This window comes from Rutidosis leptorrhynchoides, chromosome 1 (assembly GCF_046630445.1).
Source record: "Rutidosis leptorrhynchoides isolate AG116_Rl617_1_P2 chromosome 1, CSIRO_AGI_Rlap_v1, whole genome shotgun sequence".
NCBI lineage: Eukaryota > Viridiplantae > Streptophyta > Magnoliopsida > Asterales > Asteraceae > Rutidosis > Rutidosis leptorrhynchoides.
In genome coordinates, this window is record NC_092333.1 from 423,735,040 (window position 1) to 423,742,524 (window position 7,485).

Below are 7,485 nucleotides of genomic sequence, written 5' to 3' on the forward strand. Positions count from 1 at the left end.
GCTGCTGCAATTTGTGAAGGCGTTGGATATTTATGAAGGGTTGCCACATCAACTGATGCAAAATTACTTTAATCAGTGTATATACTATGTTTATTCTTTTAATCATTCAGAAGCATGGGTGGACATGAGCAATACCGCATATAGTGCAAGCAAGCAGACTTGTAGCAAGCTACGTACCTACGAGCACCGATGCGTCCAACGATTCATTTCAAGTACCATAAACTGTCGAAAAGACAGTAGTGAAAAAGTCACCAACTTGGATATATGGTACATTCACGCAATAATGGATCACTCCCATGTTCATATCCCGCGAATGATTCTCACTTTCCTCCTCGAAGAAAGTAAAAAGATTACACCAATCATGGGCGGCCATTTTGTAACCAGGATTGCCGAACATTTTCGAATCAACACAAGTGGGTTAGAGGAGAAACATATGATTGCCTTTGATAGAGTGAGTTATACAAGGGCGAACATTTTGATGAGAGGGTCGAACGGCCTTCTAACTAGGTATGAGGATCCCGTGAACAGGCAACCAGAACAACCCCAACAGCAACCAGATCCACAGCCGAATGTTGGAAGTAGTTCGGGTCCGGGAAATGATTGGGAGGTTTACATGGCGCGCCAGTTTTCAGATAAGCGACTCCATAGTGATCAAAACACCCAAAGGGTAATTGATCACTACGATGCAGGTAACAGGGAGATGCAACATTACATTGATGTTGCGAATGATCGAACATGGTATACTCAAGCGGAGCAGCAAAATCCGCAAAATCTGCTTAATTGGATACATGAACAGGCAGTGTCATACGCTGCAGATCCCTCTAACTATACCCCCTCTCCTTGGCCTGCATACGATCCTTGGGTTCGAATGGGTGATCCATATCCTGCGCCTTATCCTCCTCCTCCTAACCCGCCTACTGAAGACACTGCGGTCATCCCTGCTCAAGGAACTTATCAGGGGTACAACCCCTCAATATTTCAGGACGACGACGCGGGAAATCAAAGCGAAGGTGGAGCTGGCCCAAGTAACTCATTTTGGGGATTTTTCTGAGGATGACGTAATTTTTCCTGATGTGTGACAGGTTTGGTTGATGTTGGTTTATTTCAAAAACAATTTCTTTTCAAGTTTGGTGTGTAATAACTAGATAATATTTTGGATAATTGTGATTTGAATAATTTAGATAATTGTAAGTGGGGTTTTTAGTACATGGAGTACACCCCCATTTTTTTTGTGTGAATCGTATGGTACCTTTGTTTGAATTGCTACATGTGAGCATTGTGCTATATGCTGCATTTTTACAAAGACTGGCAGTAAGTTCAGCACATAATTGATTGGTGATTGTTTTGTGGTTGCAAGAAGCGGATGATGTTCTTATGCTGGCATTCAGTTCAGCGCCATCATCCCGTGAACTTCGGTTTTAAACCTTGAAAGTAATAAACTCTCTTACACTCTTTGACCCTCTTGAATTTAAATTTTTCTAATTTCTTGTAACGAGGACGATACATGAACTCAAGTATGGGGAGGAAGTTATAAATTCTTTCGGGTTTTTGATTTTAGTTAAAAAGGCTTAAAATGGTGAAAATTTTTAAACTTTTATCTTCATAAATTCAAATTTTGTTTAAAATTTGTAGATTTTAAAACTAGGTGTATACACCGAAATTATTATCACAAAACAAATTAAGAAACAACCAAATGATTGAGTTTGTCATATAAAAGATATAATCATCATGCTATACCACATTCTGGATGAAATGAAAGTCATCAAGTAATTTGTTGTTCTAACAATCTAATCCAATGCTCATCCATGTAATGATTGTGATGGAAGTCAAGTCTTCCAATATGACACACTTGATAACTTATGTTAGAAGTCGTAGTCCAGAACAGCTGTAGGTTGACGAAAAATCTTGAAAAGTCATCTCTATCATCGGCTGGAAATCCACCTCACCTCAGCATCAAACAGGGTTTTTGGTGGTCAGACTTATCCTAACCATGAGATGGATCTGTCTCGTACAATGGAGGGGCACAGTGCAAATTAGCTTTTAAGACTAATGAATCTAATCCCCAGATGGATGATCTTCGTAAAGATCAACCGCATCTATGTTGACCGCGGTTAACATACATATGACATAACAAATTGAGGTGTGCAAACTCATGGTTCACCGATGATATTTAGACATGATATAGTTTCTTCTAAAACTTATGCTATTTTATGAACTATATTGTGTAAAACCATTTTTAGGACATCCGGTTTCAAGTTCCATGATACTTCAATCATGGGGGCGAGTAGCTTGCTAAGCGCCGACTGAGGCTTCGGTTTTCAGTTACCCTCAACCGGACTTTGAGGTTAAAACCGGAAAACTTGATTAGTGTAAAAACTAACATGAATAATTTTCAAAACATAAAAGGTTTTTAGCAAAGGTCCTAATTTCCCTAAGGATCCAAATTTTCAAGAAATGTGGACTTTAAAACCCACCTTTCGACTTTGGCGTGATTTCATTTCGCGTGTGTACTCCAAAGGTGTGTGTACTCAAAACGCGTGAGTTTGATTCGTGTGTGAAATAAGTGTGAGTGTGTATATATTGTGACCCGAGTGTGATTTCCATATAGCGTGAGTTATTGTGTTACTAAATAACTTGTGTGTCTTGTGTATTATATCGAGAGAGTGTGAGTCCCATTTTTTTTTGTGTTCTCATTTAAATAAGTGTGTTTACTGTAGTAAATTTCGATTTCTTGTAAGTCTTGCTTGAAGACAAGCAAGGTTTAAGTGTGGGGATTTTGATAACGCCAAAATTATACATGTTTATTGTCGTTATTTCGATCCAATGTTGTTCCATTTGTATGTAATTGTTATACGTATGTATTGTAATTCATGTACATTTGTAAAAAGTCCATTGTGAATGAATAAATGAAGACCAACAGCGAAAACAGAGTTAAAACGAAGATCGAATGCGTAAAACAGCCCGAAACCACTGAAACAGGTCCAAATGCGGCGCATCTCTCTTAGATGCGGCGCATCTTTACACCAAATAACTCCCGACAGTTTCAGATACGGAGCATGAAGACTTCTGGGCCAAAATAGCAACAGATGCGGCGCATCTGAGATGGATGCGGCGCATCTGTCCCAGATGCGGCACATCTATCGTCAGATGCGGCGCATCTGACCCCCTACCGACAGTCCTGAGTGCAGAATCGAGCTGGAATCTACTAAACGTAAAGAGATGCGGCGCATCCCAAAGAGATGCAGCGCATCTGGTCACTTTCTGGCCAAAATACCTAACTTTTGAGGCTATTTAATGAAGCAAATGGTTACTTACTTCAAAGACCTTCGCTACTACGTTCTCCCCCAGTTTTAAGACGATTTTCAAGGTTCAAGGAAGGCTGCAAGTTAATCTCCACTCTTTCAACATCAATATTAAGCTAGGATCGTTTATCGCAATTGGTACTATTGTTCTATATCTTTTTAACATGAATTCAACTTGTATTTACTGTTTCATTAGTTCTACTATGATTATGTTAGGCTAAAAGCCTTGTGTGTTTGCTTCAATGTAAGATTTATGGCTTGGGATTGTTCTATACTTTGATGTTATGCTAGTTATACATATGTTTGATTGATTTAATTATCTAGTTCAACCGTAAGAACCATTGTTATGCATGTTTAGATCATTACTTCGATTATATAGATTGTAACCTATTAATGTGAGTTAATTAGGAAAACAATCTATACTTCAATACATCTGGTAATCTAGACGATTAGATACATACACTTAAGTGATTTTGTTATGTGTTTAATTCGGTAATTGAATAAGTTCCAAAGCAACATAGTTATGAAATTACCTCAAGTGATTGTTGTAATTAAGGTTTCACGTGAGTTTAACCGGGTTGAATCTAGTTAGTTAATCAATCTAAATCACCATGTTCTTTCAAGAAATCCATTGTTGTAATTATCTTTATATTCTAGTTCAATTATACGAGTTATGACTTGATTTATGTGAATTTATCAAAGGCTATAATTTGTACTTCAACACCTAGTGATCTAGACACCTATATGTGAATATAGGATGGTAATTGGATGATATTTAGGTTTTACAATCATGTAGTTTACTTAGAGTGATCTTAGTAAACTAGGTTTTATATGAATTTAACCAAGAAAGAATCCTGTTGATTAAACATAGTTCTTAAGTTTATAGATATTGTGAAATTGATATAAACTACTCTATTGTAACTATCGCATAACGGTTTTAATTATAAAAGAACAATCCCTGTCATCTATCAAGCATAGAAGTAAACACCGCATTCTCATTATTGTCATTCATTATATTTATTTACTGTTTCGTTAAACAAAAACACAACTTCAAATTAAAACTCCCCTTTTTCTTAAAATAATTAACTGTTTTTGAAGTCCTTAAAACAAACTTCTCCCTGTGGATCGAACTGCTCAATTTACTTGCTAGTTACTACATGATCGGGTTTTAGTTGCCTGTATTATGTGTTAATTATTAAGCATATTGTCTACATTTTAAAGGTTACGTCTTAACACATCAGCAACTCTAGCGTTAAACTCCAAATCGTTCGTCTCGATCCCGTTTCCCGTCGCCATTCTAAGGAATGCAAAAGCGATTAGATCACGAACGTATAAAGCACACACACAATACCACCCCCATCTTGCTAAACACTCGTCGCACATCACTTGTTAGACACGATTTGCACCCGTAATAAGGTTTGCAAGTCCTTATTACGCACACACGCTGTATCGACTCGTTAGTACAACGACCGCCTCGCTCGATGATATAAACAATAACAAACAAAATCCTACGCGATATAAGCACATGCAAGAATCATCATCACAACACAATAACATATTAATAATATCCGCATTACTAATATAAACGTTAGTCCACCTATAAACAAGGCGCTAACTATAACCCATTTCGACCTGTAATCCTACAAATCCCGCAACAAATAAGCACACACAAAAGTCTAAGTCTAGGCACCTATCTCAAGTCACCTAAATCCCTTAGACCATACTCTGATACCACTTGAAACAACCCAACCCGTATTAAACCGTCCCATAAAAATTTTTCCTTATAGTATACGTTAAATAATACTTTAGGTCCCATTACACATTTACCAAAACATATTTGTTACCAAAGTAAGTTCAACGAACTTAAAGCATACATTAATAATTTAAACTTCTCAATACAATAATACGTAGTTAAATCATAAACCGGTTATAATCACTATGACCCGACTAGTTACGTTTACACAAAACCGAGCATGGTGATTTGGGACTACGCTACCCAAATCCTAATTGAGTACAAAAGCAAGATCTTCTAAGCAACCTAGCCAAGATCTCTAATCCCCAAGCTTACCAGAGCCGCCAAGCATGCGAACCTATAAAAATATCAACAACGAGAGGGTAAGCTAACGCTTAGTGAGTGAGAATATACTACATACATATATATGCATAAAATGGACACGCCACACAAATATCCAAATACCGCATACCAGAGCATCCAAGCATAAAGGCAAGCTAGTCTAAGCATACCGTAAGATCACTAAGCAACGAGCTAAAGATACATCAACGAAATATAAGTTCACCAACAACGATGTGAACAATGCCAATAAACTACACCCGGAGGTTTAGCTATATCACGACAAAACAACGTTATACGTATACAATATATATATATATATAACTAGAATAACATAAATGCTTACAACACAATAACCATGGTTAACCAAATCTTCGCAAGGGAATGACTTCGCAAAACAAGTCATCGATGTTCATAACAACCATTAGTGCACTTAACACTTCATACACTAACTCCACGGGTGGCATCTTAACACTTCGATACTTCACCCCGGGTGGCGTCTTAACACGTCGACACTTCACTCCGAGTGGTGTCTTAACACTTCGACACTTCACTCTTCATTTTACTTGAGGTAGCATCTTAACACGTCGATACTTCACCTCGAGTGGTGCCTTAATACATCGGCACTTCACCCGTTATTCTCTTGGAGTGGCATCTTAGCACATCGATACTTCACTCCGGGTGGTGTCTTAACACATCGACACTTCACCCCGGGTGGCGTCTTAACACATCGACACTTCACCCGTCACATTACTTTGAGTGGTGTCTTAGCACATCGACACTTCACTCGTCACGTGAAATGTGGTGTCTTAGCACATCGACACTTCACATCTCACGCTACAACAAATAAATACATTATATACCTACGCATATAATTATTCCACTCACTATATTAACCCTTCGTCATTGGGGTTATATAAGTCCACATCACACGCCCATGTGATAAAGTACACACAAAGTGTGCACCTCGCCAAAGTGGTTAACCAAAACGCACAACCGTGCCAATTGGACCTATACACAAGTCCAACAATTCCACATATACGAGAAGCGAGCTCTATAAGCGAGAACCCCTTCACCTGACCCGCACCCATCCTACACATACATATGCATATAGGATATTAACACTCACCTTGTCGCCTTGAAGAATGCTACCGAATAATCTGCAATCGCCGATGGAATGTACCTAATCCATTTATCACATAACATGTAACACAATTAGGGTGGATATACAAATCAACCCAAATTGACAACTAGTGCAATTTCGACCCAAATGCACTTCCAAGCACAAACCGCGCCCAAAATAACCAATAATCACTAACAAAAGTGAGAATGGTCCTAATATGCCAATCAAACCCAATCATAGGTGTTAAACACCTATCTTGCCCAAAATGACACTTAAACCCTAATTTGACCCATAAGAAGTCAATATCACGCCATTAGCAAGTTTTGACACCAAAACATATTTAACTCGGTTCTATGCTTCAACTTAATCCATTTTAAGTTTATAAACCTTATTAAATCGACAATTGAGTCATAATCATCTACAAACCCTAATTTTGACTCTAGTCAAAATTAGTCAACCATAAGAACCCTAATGGTTTTCAAAACACCAATAATCACTAACACTAGTGATTATACACCATTTACAAGTCTTAAACGTGGTTAAATCATTAACCAACCCAAAACCCGCCAAATATCAAAATAGCAAGTTTCCGTAAACCCTTTTCATCAACCAAATGGGTTTTACAACTAACAATCTCAAACCCTAACTTGAATATCGAATCTAAAAAATGAAATTCGGAGTTAGAGCTTACCATTAGTATCATCGTGTAGCTAAGAACGAGGAGAATAAACTTATCAACTACGCCAAAGATCAAAACCCGCTTATTCCTTTCCAAAATCCCACTTGAATCACTTGAGGAATTTATGTTTTGAGAGGAAAATAGGAAAGAAAAGAAAAATGAAATTAGGAAATGGAATGAATGGATGAGGTTAAAGCCTCAAATATGGCTCAAATGTGAAATGACCAAATTGCCCTTGAACCTTATTTAAAATTACAAGAATCTGGTACCAGTTTGCCCGTATCGCCGCGCCGCGGCCTTAAATGTAGCG